The sequence below is a fragment of the Oncorhynchus kisutch genome, linkage group LG8 (assembly GCF_002021735.2).
Source record: "Oncorhynchus kisutch isolate 150728-3 linkage group LG8, Okis_V2, whole genome shotgun sequence".
NCBI lineage: Eukaryota > Metazoa > Chordata > Actinopteri > Salmoniformes > Salmonidae > Oncorhynchus > Oncorhynchus kisutch.
This window is the reverse complement of record NC_034181.2, coordinates 36,233,656-36,257,050: the sequence shown is the minus strand read 5'-3', so window position 1 is coordinate 36,257,050 and position 23,395 is coordinate 36,233,656. Positions and strand designations below refer to the sequence as shown.

The window sequence follows — 23,395 nt, the reverse complement described above, 5'->3', positions numbered from 1 at the left end:
TTCCTGTGCTGAAGTTGCTTCCAGAGGCAGTTTGGAACTCAGTAGTGAGTGTTGCAACCGAGGACAGACAATTTTTACACGCTATGCGTTTCAGCACTCGGTGGTCCTGTTCTGCGAGCTTGTGGGGCCTACCACTTCGCGGCCGGGCCATAGTTGTTCCTAGACGTTCCACTTCACAATAACAGCGCAGTTGACCGGGGCAGTTCAAGCAGGGCAGAAATTTGACAAACTGACTTGTTGGAAAGGTGGCATCCTATGATGTCGCCACATTGAAAGTCACTGAGCTCTCCAGTAAGAGCATTCTACTGCCAATGTTTGTATATGAAGATTGCATGGCTGTGTGCTCGATTTTACACACCTGTCAGCAATGGGTGTGGCTGAAATAGCCAAATCCACTAATATGAAGGGGTGTCCACATACTTTTGTATATATAGGGTATTTGGAAATGAATTCCTATAACTATGTGCTCATTGTTATGCCGGCCTCTTTGGATTTACAATAACACACATTAATGACACTTACTGGAAATGAGGGAAACGTTTTCATTTAAACAAGGAGAGGAGATAGTTTTATATTATTTCTCACGAGGGTTTTTAATGCCACTGCAATTATAACAGATGCCCCTTATCAGTGCTGCCTCAAATACATGATGGAGTTTGCCATCACACAATGACTGGAAAATATACTTCAAAAGGCCAGAAGCATCTAATCTCCTCCACTCTCTCTACACGCTGCACACTGACTATGATAATAAGAGCCTGCCTTTCTGACGTTGTTCGGGATCTCAACCAAGTCTCTGTCTATCTCGTTGTACTGCAGTGTGAGAGAATCTCTGCAACAGTGGTACTGCATATCTGTTGAACACATCCCACTCTTATGTAAAAGCCCTATTTTACAACGTTAAACACACACATGCGCGCGCATGCATGCATGCACTACCACAACTGACAGCCCAGTGACCTAGTTTCCCTGTGGCCCAGAAAGGGCAGGCATGACTCTCTCAGATCTGCTGCGGTCACAAACCCTGCTGGGACCATCCATTCAGATGGCCAATGAATACACAGAGGACACATCCACTATTTGAACCTCAACAGGAGGCACTGCACCTTTCCCTGAAACACACAACTCAGTGTGATGCAAAATGGGCAATGTGTGATCCAGCAGCACTCTCTAACCCATATCCCCACATCCACACCCACAAAAAAATGCTTTGATGTATCAAAGAAGACATGATGAACAGAGCATCCCCATAAAACATGTTTGTGTGTGTGTGTTCATTGGGAGTGTGTGTGTGTGTCTGTGTATAGGGCAGGGACGATACTAAATCAAATGTTATTAGTCACATGCGCCGAATACAACAGTGAAATGCTTACAAGCCCCTAACCAACAATGCAGTTTAAAAATACAAATAAGAATAACAAATAAAAGGAACAAGTAATTAAAGAGCAGCAGGAAAATAACAGGTGTGACTATATACAGGATGTACCAGTACAGAGTCAATGTGTGGGGTCACCGGTTAGTCGAGGTAATTGAGGTAGAAATGTACATGTAGGTAGAGTTATTAAAGTGACTACTACCAGTGTTGCGATACTCGTTAGTATCGTGGTAAGGAAACTTCTTTAGGAAAACAGCCCTAATGTTGGAAGCAAACATCATCATGTCGTCTTCCAGAGTTACATGTATTTCTTTTCCAAGCTAAAGCACACAATATATATTTTTTTTAACCCCCTTTTATCTCCCCAATTTCTTGGTATCCAATTACAGTCTTGTCTCATCGCCGCAACTCCCGCACGGACTCGGAGAGGCGAAGGTCGAGAGCCATGCGTCCTCCGAAACACAACCCAACCAAGCCGCACTGCTTCTTGACACAACACACATCCAACCCAGAAGCCAGGAGCACCAATGTGTCGAAGGAAACACCGTACACCTGGCGACCTGGTCAGTGTGCACTGTGCCCGGCCCGCCACAGGAGTCGCTAGTTCGTGATGAGACAAGGATATCCCTGCCGGCCAAATCCCCCAAACCCAAACCCTAACCCGGAATGACGCTGGACCAATTGTGCCGTCACGGACGGCTGCAAAGGAGCCTAGGCTCGAACCCAAAGCACACAATATTTTACATACAGCAGGTTTTTAAAGGACCTGATAGTCAGTCTGGTCTGATTTGTGTTAAAATTATTTACATGGATTAAAAAAAATGAGTGATACTGGTATCGTCCCTATGTGTGTGTTTGTGTGTGTGCGGGTGTGAGTGCGAGCGTGTGTGTGTGTGCGTGCTCACGATAGCGTGTTTTTGTACTATACCGTAGGTTCCGTGTGAGCTGTAGGATGGCGTGTGGCAGTAAGCAGCTAGGGCCAGGCAGCACAGAGAGCCTGTCCAGGTCTGTGTTTAGTCTGATGGAGGGCAGGTCGAGGATAGGCCTGTCATCAGAGGCACAGCTGCATGACGTGCTCCCCCCCCCCCCCCCTCCCCATCGGCCCCCATGCCTCAGCTCTGTACCAGAGGTTCTCTGAACATGTGGAAATCACACTAGCTCATCAGAGGAAGATATAAGAGAAACATTGATGAATAGCAAACAGAGGTGCAGTTATATCCATGTAGATGAAAATAACGGCCGATTCCATACCAGCATGGGCCAAAAATATTTTTGGTATCTCCGAATGTTCTGGCAAATCGTCACATAGCAAATTCACTGGAAGGAAGGATGTTTGATATGCTTTTTACGTTTGTAACACAAACCATTATTGGGAAAATCATGTTGAAAGTGGCCATTTTAGGTCCTTTTTAGACATATACGAGCCTCCTGTAAGACCCAATGGTCCGTGAACCGTGCATGACACCAGTGGAGGCTGCTGAGGGGAGGACGTCTCATAATAATGGCTGGAACAGAGCAAATGGAATGGAATCAAACACCTGGAAACCACACATGAGCACCACCAACACAGTGAATGTGAAAATGGATTCAAAGGGAAGTCCCTTTGCTGAATGTGCAAACCTACAGGAGGGCTGTGATTGGTTAATGTCCTAGAATTGTCACGCCCTGACCTTAGAGAGCCTACCACGCTGCACCTTGGTCCGGTCATTTATCATCCGACGACGAGCGTATCAGAAGATCCCACCACCCACGGACCAAGCAACGTGCCCCGGAGTGGAGGACATCATGGACATGGGAGGAGGTAAAGGGCATGAGAGCCTGCCGTGGAAACAGGCGGAAGCAGCGAGGGAAGAACGGCGGCGATACCAGGAGTCACGGCAAGAACGGAAGCAAGGGGGGAGGGGCACACGGGTTGGTGAGCGGAACGAGCGGAACTAAGGGGTGAACGAGAACCAACTCCCTGTAAATACAATGAGGAGTTGGTCACGGTTCAAGTGCCACGTTTTCCGGTCTGCGCACTGTGCCTTCAGTGCGCATCCACAGCCCGGTGCGCTCTGTGCAAGCTCCCCGCATTTGCCATGCTAGAGTGGGCATTCAGCCAGGACGGATTGTGCCGGCTCAGCACTCCTGGTCTCCGGTGCGTCTCTTCGGCCCAGGATATCCTGCGCCAGCTCTACGCACGGTATTCCCAGTTCGCCAGCCTAACCTAGTGCGGCCTGTGCCAGCTCCCCTCACTTGCCGTGCTACAGGGGGTATTCAGCCAGGACGCGTTTTGCCAGCTCTACGCTCCAGACCTCCAGTGCGCCTCCACGGCCCAGTATATCCTGCGCTGGCTCTACGCATTATGCCTCCAGTGCGCCTTCTTAGCCCAGTGTGTCCTGTGCCAGCTCTCCACACTCACCGAGCGAAAGTGGGTATCCAGCCAGGACGCGTTGTGGTAGCTCCATGTACCAGGTTTCCAGTACGTCTCCTTAATCCGGTGAGACCTGTTCTGGCTCCACGTATGAAGCCTCCAGTGATGATCCATGGTCCGAAGCCTCCAGTGATGATCCATGGCCCGGAGCCTGTAGTGATAATCCATGGCACGAAGCCTCCAGTGATGATCCATGGCATGAAGCCTCCAGTGATGATCCATGGCCCGGAGCCTGTAGTGAAGATCCATGGCACGGAGTCTCCAGCGACGGGTCCCCAGTCCGGGGCCTCCAGCGACGGGTCCCCAGTCCGGGGGCTCCAGCGACGGGTCCCCAGTCCGGGGCCTCCAGCGACGGGTCCCCAGTCCGGGGCCTCCAGCGACGGGTCCCCAGTCCGGGGCCTCCAGCGACGGGTCCCCAGTCCGGGGACTCCAGCGACGGTCCCCAGTCCGGGGCCTCCAGCGACGGTCCCCAGTCCAGAGTCTCCAGCGGCGGTCCGCAGTCCAGAGCCTCCAGCAACGGTCGGCAGTCCAGAGCCTCCAGCAACGGTAGGCAGTCCAGAGCCTCCAGCATCGGTCCGCAGTCCAGAGCCTCCAGCATCGGTCGGCAGTCCAGAGCCTCCAGCAACGGTCGGCAGTCCAGAGCCTCCAGCAACAGTCGGCAGTCCAGAGCCTCCAGCAACGGTCGGCAGTCTAGTGCCTCCAGCAACGGTCGGCAGTCCAGAGCCTCCAGCAACGGTCGGCAGTCCAGAGCCTCCTACGTGAGCCTCGGCCCGGTTCCTACGGCAACGATTCACGGTCCGGTTCCACGGAGGCGGAGGGATCAGCGTGCGGAGCGGCCGGAGTCCGCACCTTTGGGGGGGGGGGGGGGGGGTACTGTCACGCCCTGACCTTAGAGAGCCTTTTTATTTCTCCATTTTTGGTTAGGTCAGGTTGTAATAGGGTGGGCATTCTAGGTTTTCTGTTTCTATGTTGGTGTGTTTGATTCCCAATCGGAGGCAGCTGTCTATCGTTGCCTCTGATTGGGAATCAGATATAAGTTGTCAGTTTCCTTTTGGGTTTTGTGGGATCTTGTCTTTGTTTGTTGCTTTATGCATGACTAGCTTTACATTTGGTTTGTGTTCATTGTTTTTTCCCGGTGTTACGTTTTCAAATAAAGAGAGAATGTACGCCTACCACTTGGTCCGGTAATTTATCATCCGACGACGAGCGTAACAATAATGTACATTTCTATGTATAAAATTGATAACTTCTTTAAAAATAGCAGAGAGCCCACTCTGTAAATGTGATGTGCTTGAAGAGTATATTGTTTCAAACAATATATCCCAAAAATAAGCCAAATCAAAATGGGCACTGTAATGTTGAATAATAGATTTTTTTTCTGAATATAGACATAATCCATATTTTAGAACACACTATAAAGAGTATTATGACACCACGATGTTGTCTGTACCATGTACCACGAGGCATGTATACAGTAAGTCTAAAAAGGCCCCAAAATGGCCACTTTCATCATGATTTTCTCAAAAACGACTTGTGATACAAATGTAAAAAGCATGTTAAATATCCTTCCTCCTAATGAGGTTTCTATGTGAAAATTGCCAGAATAATCTGTGATACCAAAAATATTTGCGGGGCCATGCCGCCTTGGAATCGCCCAATATGTTAATGTAGGTTACAGAAAATAGACTGATGCAATCGTGCTCATAAAACCACTGTGCTGAAATAGCTTTCATCGTCATCGGGATGTAGGGTTGTCTCAGATGGCACTGATGTCAGTCCTGTGTCCTAAACACACACCTACACACACGCGCGAACACACAGCCATGGCTCCTAAACTCTCCTCTACTCTGACTAAATGTAAAAACATTGAAAGACAGTAATTTTCAGCCGCCACCGGCTCCATGCTCGGTCCTTTATAACTAACCTACATGTACACATTCCACTTGAAATGACATGAAATACTGTACAATTAACCCCCATTGTAAGATATTATATCCACCTATTCTGTAACGTGCACATTCTCCCCTCTCACATCTTCAGACATTTCTACATTAATATCCCCTCCATCTAATTTAGCGTCAATTTGTGCAGACACAGTATTTTCTCAACCCAAACAAAAGGCTTGTGTCCCAGTGTGGCGCAGGGCGTGGAGCAGAGTGATGTTATCGAGGTCACTGTGATCTAATCAGGTGTGAATGAAAGCGCTTGGCAGCACTGCCGGGCCCGGCCTGTCGTCATCACTGGGTAGAGATGGGGAGAGAAGGGAGAGGGAGAGAGGGGGAAAGGCACACAAAGGGAGGAGTGTGGGGCTGTATCCAGCTAGTGCATCTCAGGGAGACATGTAGATGTAAGGCTCTGTGGGACACTAGGGGTTTAGCTGGCCTCTACTGGGTGGCGAAGAGAGAAATCGGCATCCTTGGCAAGCGAGACAAGACAAAAGCCGAGGAGACTCAAATGAATCCGTTTCAAACTATTATGAGATCAGAATTGTTCTTGTATGTACCGTCCAATGATGCTAAATATATTTTACACATGTTTTTATTCAAAACAGTTGGGTAAGACATTTTAGATTATATTCTTCATTGTATACTCCAAAGTGTGTCATTAAAAAAAATACTGACTATATTTCAAAGATAAAACTTCTGGTGAGCAGATTCCTTCCTTTCACAAATACTAAACATCACCCCACTTCTCCCCTCCTCTCTGCATAGGCTGCTCTGGTTGGCAGAGTAGCTGAACTCTCAGGATCAATTTTCAGAGCCAGTCTGTCACCCAAACACAGGCCCCACCCACACCAGTAGCCATTCAATAGAGAGGGCTCTACTTTCAATGGTCTGAACACTGCCCAATCACTGAGCCCTAGCCCCTGGCTCTCAAAGTCTCAGCCAATAACTGCTCTTGCTCTTTAACACATGACTAAATGTGCTCCTGTCCATCAACTGGTTCATATATAGTTCATGCAATTAAATGTGGAGCAGTTTAATAACTTGCGTAGCCAAGCTCCTCTGTGTGTATGTGCATGCATGTTTGTATGCGTCTGTGTGTGTGTGTGTGGGGGGGGGGGGAAACAGAGTGAGAGAGAGTGGGGTGAGACACAGGGAGGAAAAACAGAGAGACAGAGTGTGTGTGAAAGAGAGAGAATGAGAAAGAGGGAGAGAGACAGACAGATCGGGCAGGACATCAGAAGATCGGACAGCGTGTGTGAATGTGTTTGAGTATGTGTGTTTGTGTGTGTGTGGGACAGAGGCAGGGAGAGAGGGAGGGAGGGAGAAGAACCCATTCCCCTCAGTTCCACACTAACTTTTCAACGTGTGCACTTGAGGGAAGTTGGCTGTTCGACCGGCTACGGAGGGGTTTTTCCTTCCCTTTTCTCCCACCTATACACTTTTCCACGTTCTGCAACAACATCGACGAGACAAGCAGAGTACTTCAACTGAATAACTATCCGCTATTATTTCAGTGAGTATCTATTCATTTACAATCTGTATTTTGTAACAATTCACCTCTGGCCACACTGTGCCAGTCGCTCCCCTCTGCATGATGTCTGAGTGGCTCTGAATAGAACACATTCTCCCCATTATACGCCTTATTAGCACAATCTTCTAAGCTTTTCTTCTATGTATTATTTCTGAATGAGAGCCTTATTGTATGTGCTCACTGATGGCTTAGTTGAGTGTACTAGAACTGCAATTATGATTTCCACTTACCTATTGGTGATATGACTGTTTATAAAGAAGAGGATTGTGTAAGTATTGGATTGTCTTTAAAAGGGCATGCTTGTATGTGGTCATTATAACGTGTGTGTATGCATTGGAGAGTATGCGTGCGAGGTACAGTTTGTCTTAAAGAGAGCATGTGTGCTTTAAACAGAGGGTCTGTGTGAAAGAGCGAGTTCGAGAGAGATTGTGTGCGGTAGACAAAGTATGTCTGTGTGTGTGTGTGTGTGTTTAAGTATGTGCTTGTGTGCGTGTGTGTGAATGAATGCATCTCTGTGCGTTTCCCTGTATGTCTGCGTGTGTTTCATAACGCTCGTCCCTGGGAATGTTGGGTGCGCCCAGTAGCAGTAGTAGTCGTTTGACTGAGAGGAACTGTGGACAAAAGCGTCCAGCCCCATCCAGACCGCCGTGTCAGCCATTAGAGCAGTGAGAGATAGGCAGCCAGCTGCTGCTCAGGGTGCTGGAGGAGGGGATGCCTGGCCCGGGTTAGAGGTGACCATGCTTCACTTTTGACTAGCTTTTCAAAGAGTCTCTCTCGTCCCCCTCCCCTTTCTTTGACTCTCGTTGTACACAGAAAAAACATAGCTGCTGTGAAGTAGTAACGTGCTCGGAGGCTGAGAAGTAAAAAATGCAACGTAGGATGTCCAAGAAGGTTTATAAACAGCAGTGAAAGAGGAAGAGAGAGAGGAGTGTAATTATAAGAACGGCTGGTGTTTTTTTCCGGCGTCTTGTGTGTGTGTGTGGGGGGGGGGGGGGGGGGGATGTATTGAGTGACAGGAAATACAGCCTGTCCCCAGCTATCTTGTTTGTCGTGTCTGCTTTGTCCAAAGCCCTTAATCCACTACAAAAGCTGTCTGAGAGAGGGACTAGTAACACCAAAAACATTGCCCAAATCCCATGAACAAACCGACACAGTGACAGAGAGGAGGACAGACATTAAAGACGGATTATGACAAAAACGTGAAAATACCACAACAAGTATTTTTTTGAAACTACAATAATATATGGACACGTCATTTGATGACACTAGAAAAGCAGCTTTAAAAACAAACGTTATCGCTGCACAGCTGTGGACTATAGACAGACAGTCTTCCATAGGCATCGTTAAAAACAGCTATGGCTCTGGGGAGAATCAACAGAGAAAAAGTATTTGGTGTGCATATGTGTACCACATCCCCAGGATATAGCCCCAGTACAAGTAGTTCTTTGAGATGCCTTTACATGTAGAGTCTTGTTACTCTGATACACATCTGTGTTGCCACGATGGAAGTCTGGCAACAAGAAGTTACATTCAATCTCCGTCAACAATTAGAGGAATCAATGAAAGACTATTGATGAATTGAAAGTATTCGCTTTAGTGATAGCGAGTGATTTGTGAATCACTCGCTATCACTTGTTGATCTTTGAGGCTGAGATATGAGTGTGTTTGGGTGCAGGGTTTGAGAGCTTGTGCAACCTGTCCTCCGGCCCTGTAGCCTGCCCTGCGCTGGGACTGGACTTTGCTATGAGGCTGGATCTCTCAGGCCCCTTTACCTGGATTTGAATAGAAAACCAGACAGCGAGTTACCACTCCCGCGCTGGACAATGAGGATTTTGTTAATGCTCAGCCGCAAGCCTACTGACACAAAGCACATAGCCACATAGCCTAGCCCAGCCCAGCCCAGGGCAGCATAGCACAGAGTGGAGTGGAACGGGCAGGCGGGGCGCCAGCAGGGGCGCCGGCAGGGGGGCAAGGGGGTTTGCGGGGGTGGGATTAGCAGACGTGGAATCAGGGTAGTGGGATGGGGGTTGAAATGGACAGGAAATTACTGGCTTTGATGAAGCAGTGGCAGATTCTCCAGAGCCTTTCCATAGCTGTAAAAAAGCAGTTTGAGCATAAAATGTCACCACACTTCAAGGCCTCATTGTCACCTCTGGCTATGACGGGGCTGTTAAGACCCCACAGATGTGCACTACAAACCTTTGCAAAACGTCCCTCTCTCTCTCTCGCTAGTACAATCTCTGTCCCTGATGACCATGTTGGAATCCGACACTCTCCATCAGCACACTGCATACGGTAGATTTCTTACTGCAACACCACAGAATTCTCAAATATACATTTCCGAATTCTTCACGAATATTTTAAAACCTGTAAGACCGTGGAGAAGGATCCGATCAGTGTGGTTCTTACATCAAATGAAAAGGAGCCCAGATGATGAGATACATCTCAAGTGTGAAATCTGAATTTGGCATGCTTAAAGTGAACTTGCCTTGTTAAGCGTAACATATAAATTGAGATTCTAGTTTCCTGAACGGTCTCTTGTCATCGCTCTGTGCTCGTTCGGAGATCACAGAAGGAAAGGAGAGGATTCTCAACTTCCTAGTCCATTCCTACACGGTTTCAGTCTGTTTTAATGGTTCGTGGGCCGTTAAACAAGGGCTGGATCAGGTCTGGATTATTTCCTTTGAAGTTGAATAATTTTGTTGTTCCACTGAACATTTCTCAGCGAAACATCTTATATCATCAGAAAACATAAATCAGGAAACATACATCTTTGTATAATGGAAACGCTGTCCGTCACAAACTGAGGCTCCATCCCCCTCCACAGCTATGCTGAACCAGAGAGCAGAGAGCGTAATGTGGGCTCAGTGAATATCAGGGTCGATTAAGAGTCCCTTCTGGCTGTGTTAGAGCAGATTAGGCAGCGGCAGCACATACAGGCTGCAGGCTGGTCATCTGCCTCTCTGACCCACATTGCTCTGATGTGCACGTCTCTTCCCATTACACTGACAATCAAACGTCACATTACATCAGCTGAGAGGCCGGGGAGCCGCTATCTGCATGCAATACATACCCTCCCCACAGGCTCTTCTCCTAATAACCGAGCACTGTCACATCACCACCATCCTCCTGGCATCCATCGCCTGGTTTAAGGTAATGCTATTCAACTATCACCCTAATGCAACACTCACTGAGGTCAAGTCCCGATATCAAACCATAACTGTTCTATTCCCTGTGTACGGGTAAGCCTATAACATGTATTTCCAAGCCCTCCATCAGTTTGCAGCTGGCTGACAGACCAGGTCTGTTTGCAGGCCAGCCGGCCGGGCCGGGATATAATTGGCAGCTGTGGAGTGAAAAGCAGGCTCAGCAACAGATAAGGGCTGTGGGGAAAGCTCTATAATCAGCATGGCTTAGCAGATGATAAATTATGTGTTCACAGAAGTATGCTGTCAGTGCTTTGAGGGAGATGGAGAGAGAGAGAGAGAGAGAGAGAGAACGGTAGAGTGAGAAAGGGAGAGAACGATAGAAAACATGGGAAGAGAAAGAAACATTACGGATGTTTTTGCTGTAATTTAAAATGGAAAAACACAACAATGCTGTCTACCAGGTCAGCGAGAAGGAAATCAAATTCTAAGCTGTGCCAACACACCAGCTAATACAATCTTCTGCCTGTCAGCTTACCTACTTTAATCCAGAAAGGTTTAACGCCTCTTAGAAATCTGAAAGGAGACATGAATTCAGCTGAGATTTCTTCATGCAGCTAGAGGAAGGCACTGCCTGGAAGGGGGGTTAAGACTCTATACAACTAACTAACTCTCTGGATCAATGCTCTCCACTGACTGGTACACCACAGCAGAAAGCTACATGTACTTTGAGCCAATAGGAAAGCATGGAGGTTTATTAACAGCACAGGACATTGTAGAGTTGTAATGTGCTACTTTAGTGAAATCAAATCAGCAGTATTATGAGTGACACTGATTGAGCATTGGCTTGCCAAATGGTATGCCAATACCTGACCTTGCCCAAGCTCTGCTATGCATACATAGAATGGGAAAGACTAAGTAGTCAGGACAGAGTGTACTTTGTGTGGAGGCGGGGGCCTCACTGTCATCAGTGTGCTGCAGGGCCCGAGACTCACGCTGTGACGCAGAGGCAGACTCCTGAGGAATAGAGATGCTCAGCTCTCTGAGTGGTCCCATACACTGATGGATGGGCACGAGTTTTACTTAGGTGTCTGTCTTCTAGAGGAAGATCAGAAGATAAGATGCCACGGCCCACACATGAACTACTGACATGCAGAGAAGACAAAAGGGTTCCTGGCAACATCCACGGCCATCCTGCTCGTGCCTTATGTGGAATTCTACTGAGAACAAAGGTTGACTTGGCGTGTCAATACCTGCCATAAGGCAGCACAGCTCCAGGACAAATGAAAGTTCCATCTATATTCAGGTCATTCCCATGCTGGCTCAGTCCACTGGCTCCTAGTGATAACGGAAATATGAAATCAGCACTGCTTCGTCGTGCGGTGCCTCTCCTCCCTGCCCCTCCGTGCTATTTTAAATCTCACCGTGTGAGACATCCCTCCTTCGCGCCCCCAGCAGGGGGGGGGGGGGGTTGAGAGGCAGGCGGGAGAAGAGGAGGGAGGAGGAGAGTATAGAGGGAGGGGAAGGAGAGATGGCGGGCAGCTGCATGCCTTATTTATTGTGATCCAGAGTGCAGTGAGTGCAAACAGTCGTCAGAGGAGAAACGCTAACCCTCTGGGCTTGGAGATGATGCCATGACTGCACTGCGTCTACACAACAGATTAAAGCAGGGATTATGTGCCATAAACAAATGTTGTGTAACTTTTTGTTGCGGTCAACCTTGAGGGGGGGGGGGGGAATGTATGTTAAGAAGGATATGTTGGTTATGCGTTCTTTAACCACATAACTAAAGCATCTTCAACTGGACTGTACGGCCGTACTATAGCTCTGATAACAATGCATAATAGGACCACATTTGTGGATTTTGGTCTGTGACAAAGCCCGTGTTTATGGCGCCAGTGCACCTAACCAATGAGACAGACGTGGCAGCAGACACCAGAGAAATGTCACAGCTAAATCTAGTAGACACCCACAAGGGGGTCCATCCCTTTTTCTGTTAGCAATCTTCAAAACTTCTCATGAAAGAGCTTATAACATATTCATCAGCTTGATTAAACCGAGCCAGTGCTGCTTCAGATCTGAGCGACGATGACGTCATATTCTTGTCAGGATCACTCTAGCAGAACCAGGCTGAGGTGACAGGACCTATCCACTGTGGGGTCAAAAGTGAACAGATGACATGAGATGGCAGACCGAGGGAGTGATCTCACTTCATCAGTAGAGAGAGAGAGAGAGATGTTGTCCGATCCCAACACATTTTACAACTGGTTTTACACAAACGAGCATTGCAGTCTGAGTGTGTGACAAGGGAGAACGATTACCAGATGCAGTGGATGTGTGAGGAGATAGATATTGAACCGTATAACAAACAGCCCAGACTAAGGACCGAGGGGAGTGATGTAGTGTTTAGTACCATTCTATAACACTACAACACTCCCTCTGTAATAGTTATTTGTCTTCTTACACAGATAACCTCTTCCTTCACATAAAGGGAAGAGGTTAACTGTGACCGCATGGAGGGTTAGAATGCGCTGCCTGAGAGCATCGAATGTTAACTCAGTGCTTTTTGGCATTAAGGAGAAAAAATGGCTCTGGCTGGCGGGCTGAGAGTTGGAAATGAAACACCCGGAGCCTTGGCAGAGTCAGAGGTGGCACGTGGAGAGTTCTGGAGGCTTGGCGTGGCGGACTGAGGCTTGGCGCTCTGCCTGGGAGAGATCTCAGAGTAGTAGTCCCTCAGCGCTGGGGAACCCAGGGGTGGTCCTTTCTTCCACCTGAGCCTCTGAATATCATACCATATCATATAATACTACACCCTGCCGTTACAACTATGCATACCATAGCAGCTAGACGAAACTGTAGGAGACATCAACTATTATTCCACTATAACGTGACACTTAATATGATACTACCCCACTGCAACACTAAATCTAATACAAAATTAGTTAATTTAGAAGAGATTTGCAATTCTGCCAGTTAAAAATTTGTCAGATCTTACTTGTTCTCACATGTTCTGACTGACATGGCAATTAAGGCATATTTGTTGGATTTGATTGCGTTTTCTATCAAAATTCAGACCACTCTGTGAAGTGATTAAATGTGTCTGTAGCCGTTTCCTGCAGTCAATTGATCCTAGTGGCCTCATGGGTGGAATGCTATTAATATTTTTCATAATTTCATAATTAATAAAAAATAAATAAATAAAATACTGACAAATCTGGTGTTTCTATGTCAAACAGTTTTTCATATATTTCAGTCTTCTGTGATTCATATAGAGTGTAATATTCAGGGCCTCCCAGGACACACAATTGGCCTAGCGTCGTCCAGGTTAGGGAGGGTTTGGCCGGTAGGGATATCCTTGTTTCATCGCGCACTAGCGACTCCTGTGGCGGGCCGGGCTCAGTGCACGCTAACCAGGTCGCCAGGTGCACAGTGTTTCCTCCGACACATTGGTGCGGCTGGCTTCCGGGTTGGATGTGTGCTGTGTTAAGAAGCAGTGTGGCTTGGTTGGGTTGTGTTTCGGAGGATGCATGGCTTTCGACCTTCGTCTCTCCCGAGCCCGTACGGAGGTGTAGCGATGAGACAAGATAGTAACTACTAAACAATTGGATACCATGAAATTGGGGAGAAAAGGGGGTAAAAAAAAAGTGTAATATTGGGATGCAAACTCAAAATTGAATTCATTTCAACTCTATATCTGACATGGTACACTGTGCTATCTAACCTCCAAACAAGCTTCAATGCCATACAACACTCCTTCCGTGGCCTCCAACTGCTCTTAAACGCTAGTAAAACCAAATGCATGCTTTTCAACCGGTCGCTGCCTGCACCTGCATGCCCGACTAGCATCACCACCCTGGATGGTTCCGACCTAGAATATGTGGACGTCTATAAGTACCTAGGTGTCTGGCTAGACTGCAAACTCTCCTTCCAGACTCATATCAAACATCTCCAATCGAAAATCAAATCAAGAGTCGGCTTTCTATTCCGCAACAAAGCCTCCTTCACTCAAGCCGCCAAGCTTACCCTAGTAAAACTGACTATCCTACCGATCCTCGACTTCGGCGATGTCATCTACAAAATGGCTTCCAACACTCTACTCAGCAAACTGGATGCAGTCTATCACAGTGCCATCCGTTTTGTCACTAAAGCACCTTATACCACCCACCACTGCGACTTGTATGCTCTAGTCGGCTGGCCCTCGCTACATATTCGTCGCCAGACCCACTGGCTCCAGGTCATCTACAAGTCTATGCTAGGTAAAGCTCCGCCTTATCTCAGCTCACTGGTCACGATGGCAACACCCATCCGTAGCACGCGCTCCAGCAGGTGTATCTCACTGATCATCCCTAAAGCCAACACCTCATTTGGCCGCCTTTCGTTCCAGTACTCTGCTGCCTGTGACTGGAACGAATTGCAAAAATCGCTGAAGTTGGAGACTTTTATCTCCCTCACCAACTTCAAACATCAGCTATCTGAGCAGCTAACCGATCGCTGCAGCTGTACATAGTCTATTGGTAAATAGCCCACCCTTTTCACCTACCTCATCCCCATACTGTTTTTATTTATTTACTTTTCTGCTCTTCTGCACACCAATATCTCTACCTGTACATGACCATCTGATCTTTTATCACTCCAGTGTTAATCTGCAAAATTGTAATTATTTGCCTACCTCCTCATGCCTTTTGCACACATTGTATATAGACCCCCCCTTTGTTTTCTACTGTGTTATTGACTTGTTAATTGTTTACTCCATGTGTAACTCTTTGTTGTATGCTCACACTGCTATGCTTTATCTTGGCCAGGTCGCAGTTGCAAATGAGAACTTGTTCTCAACTAGCCTACCTGGTTAAATAAAGGTGAAATAAAAAAATAAAAAAATTAAAAAAAAATGGTACGGGAGTTGTATCGTCTTTTCTTTTAAGCCCATAAACGTGTGTGAAGTGTATACTTCTGTTTCAAAGTAGACTTGTTCAAGACCACCAAGAAACACTCTGTGTGACCCACTGCAGTAAAAGGTTAAGAAGCTATGAGATTAAATGACAGTGTCCCAGGTCCTTGTGTAATGCTGACGGACAGTCAGACACGTAGTGTGATGTATATGTCAGGGCATGTCTCATGCCTGAAGAAACTCGGCGGAGTATTTTTAGAACCGGAATGTTGAAGGTGTCAGGTTAAGAGTGCGTACAGTATGTGACAGAATGTCTTCAACACATTCCCACAGTCAGAAGAAAATGTCCTCGGGAATATTGAAATATATACGCGTTTAAATGTAGTCCCCTCATGTCTACTGTACATTGTATTAGATCAAATGGTTCATAAGACAGATTTGTCTGACCTGGTTTCTTAGTGTGAGATAGGTAACGTTACAATCCTGGATCCTGTTGATGGACTTGAGCACAGTGACGTCAGCCAGTCAGAGAGTACACTGTGTGCTTTCTCATTTCTGACCTCTGGAATGTGCTGATGCCGCAGGGTTCAAGTGGGTTCAGTGACAGTGGTAAAGTAAATCCAGTTCACTCTGTGGCCCTACCTCGCTCTCTCACTACAGACACTACAGACTGGTTCACTATCGGTAACTCAATCAAACCCTCACAAACAGTCCCAAACTCTCAGTTCAAATTTCACAGCTTGCTCCCTAATGCAAAGTCGAGGGAAAATGACAGATTGTTTCAGTGATATCAGCCTGGGCGGTCTGAGACAGAACTATTTCATAAGGAAGTACAGCATGTGTGGATTTGAGTCAGACTGCCAATGTGTTCTGCATGCAAACAGGATAAAAGTTCAGTCAAATGAATAGAGGGGAAAAGGAAAGAGATATTCCAGAATGAAAAGCCCTTGTGTGTCTTGGGGCAGACAGCTAAATTGTACAAGTGCCAAGGAAGGTAGGGACCACAGCCAACCCAATGCCAAATTCATTTTAGGAATCTCTGACCAGGCTGAAACACAATCACTGCTTACCTTGAAACTGGGGAAACACTGAGGACAGACATAAGAGAAGAATGCTTTTCCAACCATTTTTTGTTAAATCCTCTGTAATCAGCTAACTTGCTACAGATATTAACGCTCATGGAATATATGAAATTAGACTGAATGTGAGAAACATAACAGAATACTGCAGTAAAGGCATAGTGATGCCTCAGTGAACTGTGTCAGAATGCAAAAGGACCTGAACAGTCTATTATTTCATGGGTCTCGTCAAGCAGCCTTAAGGTGTAGAGACAAAGCTAACGCAGGAAACTGAGGTCTGGAGAACCAATCAATTATATCATTATTTCATGTTTGATGGAACTAACAGAGACAGGAAGCCTGTAATCCAGTGCTCTATACGAGACACATTCTAAAACCCTCAACAAAACTAATTAGTTGCATTATATTCCATAATATTTGAACCAGGCTTTTGTATTCCCCACCCATCCTAAATGCCAGATTTATGTGCCAAAGATTACAAAAAAAGAACAAAAGCAAGAGAAGTGTCTCAAATCCCTGCTGCATGTTACACAGTTAAGAGGAGGAATGGGAAATGGCATGAATAAAACATGACTGCATGAGTTTCCAACCTCAAAGAGGCTGAAACAGGAAGATGTTGTGTTCCCCGTGCAGTACAGAGCTGGGGTTCAGAGCAGGGTAAAGGGAACAGCCGTCAAACTACTAACAATGCTACAGTGCAATGGTTTATGCTGTAGGGGGGGGGATCTCTACAACACGCGCTTAGCTAACCATCACAACATGCTTCCATTTCTCCAAGATCATTTTTGGAGGATTGATTGACGTGCCGTTTTTGATTTTATATTCAGGCTCTTTCCTTTTTCTTCGTCTGTTCTCCCCACAGCACAGGGGACTGGGATGTGTAGCGTGTGTGAGGAGGAGATGGAATATGCTGGGGGAGAAAGAGGCGCTGCTCTGGGCTAGGTAAGGTAAGAGTCTTGTTAGCAGTCACAAGTTTCATCGCAGCAGCAGCAGAAGAGGAAGATGACTATGGTATTCACCGCAGCTGCAGGAATGACTATTTCGGGAAAACCAACATCATGACTCTCCTCTCCTCCCCTGCTGGCACCTCATCAAAATCTATTAGCAACTCAACGACAACATGGGTGGTAACAAACTGGGCGTCCACATTGAACATGCTGGCCAAGAGAAATGAGTGGCCTCCTATATCTGCTGGCCTGAAAACAGCAGCCTATATTATGTGGTGTAGTGGTTGCTGAACAAAGGCGAGTGGTTGCTGATCTAGGGATGTGAGTGTGGCAACTAAAGGACAAGACATTTCTCCTGGTGCCCTCAGTAAACATTCAACGCTGTCGGTGAGTTTGAGCATCTGTCCAAAACCATCGACCGTTAAATGTACCCTGAGGTCCACCTTTAAAGAGACACTCGGCAAGAAGAGAGAGATGAAGACAGACACTTCCTGTAAATATCCTGGTTTTACATAATCTTCTGTTACTTCCCATACTGGACTTAGTTAAGAGGCCCACCTCCTAATGCTGCAATAAACATTCATTGCTGTCGGTGGGTTTACATGAGAACAACTCACTGATCAATGAATGCAGACTGCGGTACAAACACCCAGAGGGATGGGATAGGAGAACAGATAACATGTAAACATACAGCCAGCACTAATGTTCTATGTTCTACTGTAGACTCTACTGTACTATCCAGGAGTAAAAACAACATTGCAAAGATTCAACACTCTATGTAATTATACTTACCATGTACAGTGCCTTGCAAAAGTATTCAGACCCCTTGGATTTTTTTTATTTAAAAAAAAAGTTTATTACAATGTGGAATTCAAATTGATTTAATTGTAATTTGTTGTCAACAATTGACACAAACTACTGTGTAATGTCAAAGTGAAATAAACATTTAAAAAAATGTTTTAAGAATAATACATTTTAATGTCTTGCCATAGATTTTCAAGTAAAATCAAAACAGGAACATTCACTGTATTCTTAGTAAGCAACTCCAGTGTAGATTTGGCCTTGTGTTGCAGGTTTTTGTCCTGCTGAAAGGTGAATTCATCTGGTGGAAAGCAGGTTTTCCTCTAGGATTTTGCCTGTGCTTAGCTCCATCCCAATTATTTGAATCCTGAAAAACTCCCCAGTCTTTGCCGATGTCAAGCATACCCATACCATGATGCAGCCATCACCATACTTGAAAATAAGGAGGCAGTTACTCAGTGATGTGTTGTGTTGGATTTGCCCCAAACATAAGGCTTTTCAATTAGGCCAAAAAGTATATTTCGTTGCAGTATTACTTTAGTGCCTTGTTGCATGCAGGTCGGAACATCTTTCTTCTGTATACTTGTATTCTTCTTTTCACTCTGTCATTTAGGTCATTATTGTGGAGTCACTACACCGTTGTTTATCCATCCTCAGTTTTCTCCGATCAAAGCCATTGAACTCTGTAGCTGTTTTAAAATCCCCAATGGCAACATCCATGAGCAGTTCAATTCCTTCCCTGCAGCGCAGTTCAGAAGGACGACTGTATCTTTAATGTGTTTGGGTGGTTTAATACATTGAAAACAGCATAATTATTAAATTGACCATGCTTAAAGAGATAGTCAATGTCTGATTTGTTATTGTTACCCATCTACCAATCACTGCCCTTTATGAGGCTTTCGAAAAGCTCGCCGGACTTTGTAGTTGAATCTGTGATACTTGACTGAGGGACCTTACATAAACTCAGCAAAAAAAGAAACATCCCTTTTTCAGGACCCTGTCTTTCAAAGATCATTTGTAAAAATCCCCAAAAACTTCACAGGATCTTCATTGTAAAGGGTTTAAACACTGCTTCCCATGCTTGTTCAATGAACCATAAACAATGAATGAACATGCACTTGTGGAACAGTCATTAAGACACGAACAGCTTACAGACGGTAGGCAATTAAGGTCACAGTTATGAAGGACACTTAGGACACTAAAGAGGCCTTTCTACTGACTTTGAAAAACACAAAAAAAAAGAGGCCCAGGGTCCCTGCTCATCTGCGTGAATGTGCCTTAGGCATGCTGCAAGGAGGCATGTGGACTGCAGATGTGGCCAGGGCAATAAATTGCAATGTCCGTACTGTGAGACACCTAAGACAGCGCTACAGGTAGACAGGACAGACAGCTGATCATTCTCGCAGTGGCAAAACATGTGTAACAACACCTGCACAGGATCGGTACATCCAAACATCACACTTGCAGGACAGGTACAGGATGGCAACAACAACTGCCCGAGTTACACCAGGAACGCACAATCCCTCCATCAGTGCTCAGACTGTCCGCAATAGGCTGAGAGAGGCTGGACTGAGGGCTTGTAGGCCTGTTTTAAGGCAGGTCCTCACCAGACATCACCGGCAACAACGGGCACAAACCCACCGTCGCTGGACCAGACAGGACTGGCAAAATGTACTCTTCACTGACAGGTTGTGGTTTTGTCTCATCAGGGGTGATGGTTGGATTCGCGTTTATCGTTGAAGGAATGAGCGTTACACCGAGGCCTGTACTCAGGAGCGGGATCGATTTGGAGGTGGAGGGTCGTTATGGTCTGGGGCAGTGTGTCACAGCATCATCGGACTGAGCTTGTTGTCATTGCAGGCAATCTGTGCGTTACAGGGAAGACGTTACAGGGAAGATCTGTGCGTTACAGGGAAGACATCCTCCTCCCTCATGTGGTACCCTTCCTGCAAGGTCATCCTGACATGACCCTCCAGCATGCCAACGCCACCAGCCATACTGCTCATTCTGTGCATGATTTCCTGCCAGACAGGAATGTCAGTGTTCTGCCATGGCCAGCGAAGAGCCCGGATCTCAATCCCATTGAGCACGTCTGGGACCTGTTGGATCGGAGAGTGAGGGCTAGGGCCATTCCCCCCAGAAATGTCCAGGAACTGCAGGTGCCTTGGTGGAAGAGTGGGGTAACACTCACAGCAAGAACGGGCAAATCTGGTGCAGTCCATGAGGAGGAGATGCACTGCAGTACTTAATGCAGCTGGTGGCCACACCAGAAACTAGAGGTCGACTGATTATGATTTTTCAACACTGATACCGATACCGATTATTGGAGGACCAAAAAAGGCCGATACCGATTAAATCGGCCGATTTTTATATATATATTTGTAATAATGACAATTACAACAATACTGAATGAACAATGAACACTTTTATTTTAACTTAATATAATACATCAATTAAATCAATTTAGTCTCAAATAAATAATGAAACATGTTCAATTTGGTTTAAATAATGTAAAAACAATGTGTTGGAGAAGAAAGTAAAAGTGCAATATGTGCCATGTAAAAAAGCTAACATTTAAGTTCCTTGCTCAGAAAAGGAGAACATATGAAAGCTGGTGGTTGCTTTTAACATGAGTCTTCAATATTCTCAGGTAAGGAGTTTTAGGTTGTAGTTATTATAGGACTATTTCTCTCTATACCATTTGTATTTCATATACCTTTGACTATTGGATGTTCTAATAGGTACTTTAGTATTGCCAGCCTAATCTCGGAAGTTGATAGGCTTGAAGTCATAAACAACGCAATGCTTGAAGCATTGTGAAGAGCTGCTGGCAAACGCAGTAAAGTGCTGTTTGAATGAATGCTTACGAGCCTGCTGCTGCCTACCACCGCTCAGTCAGACTGCTCTATCAAATCATAGACTTAATTATAATAACACACAGAAATACGAGCCTTAGGTCATTAATATGGTCAAATACGGAAACTATCATTCCGAATACAAAATGTTTATTCTTTCAGTGAAATACAGAACCGTTCCATATTTTATCTAACAGGTGGCATCCATAAGTCTAAATATTCCTGTTACATTGCACACCCTTCAATGTTATGTCATAATTATGTAAAATTCTGGCATATTAGTTCGCAACGAGCCAGGCGGCCCAAACTGTTGCATATACCCTGACTCTGCGTGCAATGAACGCATGAGAAGTGACACAATTTCCCTAGTTAAAATAAATTCATGTTAGCAGGCAATATTAACTAAATATGCAGGTTTAAAAATATATACTTGTGTATTGATTATAAGAAAGGCGTTGATGTTTATGGTTAGGTACATTGGTGCAACGACGGTGCTTTTTTCGCGAATGCGCTTGTTAAATCACCCGTTTGGCGAAGTAGGTTATGATTCAATGATAAATTAATGGGCACCGCATCGATTATATGCAAAGCAGGACAAGCTATATAAACTAGTAATATCATCAACCATGTGTAGTTAAATCGTGATTATGTTAAGATTGATTGTTTTTTAATGCTAGCTAGTACCTTACATTGGCTCCTTGCTGCACTCGCGTAACATGTTGTCAGCCTGCCACGCAGTCTCCTCGTGGAGTGCAATGTAATCGGCCATGATCGGTGTCCAAAAATGCAGATTACCGATTGTTATGAAAACTCGAAATCGGCCCTAATTAATTGGCCATTCCGATTAATCGGTCGACCTCTGCCAGATACTGACTGTTATTTTTTATTTTGATCCCCCCCTTTGTTCAGGGACACATTTTTCAATTTCTGTTAGTCACATGTCTGTGGAACTTGTTCATTTTATGTCTCAGTTGTTGAATCTTGTCATGTTCCATTTCAATCAAAAACACAATTTTGCTGAAAATAAACGCAGTTGACAGTGAGAGGACGTTTCTTTTTTTGCTGAGTTTATGTTGTATGTATGGGGGACAGAGGACGGCTATGTCAACCACTATTTTTTCCACACATACTGAGTCAATGTAACTTATGTGATGTGTTAAGCCACATTTGACACCTCAACTAATTTAGGGCCTGAATACTTATTCATCGACTATATTTTAGTTATGATTTTTTTAAATATCTTTCACTTTGACATAAAATTTGACAAAAAAAAAAAGACAATTAAATCAATTTTAATCCCACTTTCTAACACAATAAAAATGTGAAGAAATCCAAGGGGTCTGAATACTTTTGCAAGGCAATGTAATTCCATTTCCCTGGGTTGTTATGGGTAGATCATGTGTTTTGGCGAAGTGACTCATAATCTTCTCATCATAAGATCAGTGCACGTTTTCACAGTACTTTCATTTCAGAATGATTTCCCCTTCTGTTACAGGAAGCTGAGGACAGCGACACCCTGTGTCACAGGATGAACTGTTTAGTTGTCCTTTCACTTCCTTTTTTATGTACCCTTTATTTAGTTGCTTAGAAATAAACAATCTCCTTTTTTCAGAGGAGACCTGTGGTCAAGAAGAGAGCTCCAGTATTGGAAGGCCGGCTGAAGCACTCACCAAACAGCTGGGAGTGTTCACTCTTTCTTTATGCCAAAACAAAAGAGCCTGAAATAGAGTTTCAACTCAGCAGATGTGGCAAGAACAATCACAGGGGTGGAACAACACGTTTTCACACATTTTTCAGTTTCGGTTTAAATTGACCTTAAATAAAAAGTGAAACAATCAGCTTGATTTTTGGAAAGTTCATTTGGCCTTTTCTGTAATTGGAGGGGATACAGACATATGGAAATAATCTGTCAGTAATGGCCCTGTAAGGTTATGTTAACATGCTGGGAAACGTTTTTCAGCCAGGCCAGACCCAATGCATGTTTTATCTTCTTCTTTTTTTACAGTGGGAAAGAGTCTGAGGGAACAATGAAAACAGGCCTGGGTTTCCCCTGTCTCTGAACTAGCTTCTTAAAAACACACAGCAATTGTAAATTCTTATTTACAATCATGGCCCGTCATATACCCTACTAACGGTATAGAAAATTATTTATTGAAACTAAAATGCCTCTCACTGTTTTAAAACATGAGGATACACATTTCACACACAACAATTACAGCAAAAGTCTTCACAACATCATTCCCAGATTTCTCTGAGACTGTAAGTCCTTGGAGGCTGGTGTACTGCAAAGAGACTCTACTCAGAAAGGGCTGTTTGTGACATACATTAGTCACCCACACAAAGACCTGCATGTTTATTCCGCTGGAGCTCGGCTTTGTCATCACACACGGTGAAGTTATAGGGACTGACACCGG

General features: G+C 45.3%; 1 long non-coding RNA gene across 2 annotated transcripts; it reads left to right on the top strand.

Moving 5' to 3' along the window:
- The first annotated feature begins 6,766 nt into the window (after window positions 1-6,766).
- Window positions 6,767-22,825, top strand: LOC109895756 (uncharacterized). Of its 2 annotated transcripts, none has more exons than XR_002256029.2 (3): window positions 6,767-7,247; window positions 17,241-17,320; window positions 22,594-22,825. It is a non-coding gene; the product is annotated as an uncharacterized LOC109895756 (long non-coding RNA). The 2 variants fall into 2 exon arrangements; XR_002256028.2 differs by having other exon boundaries at window positions 17,241-17,325.
- The last annotated feature ends 570 nt before the right edge of the window (window positions 22,826-23,395 follow it).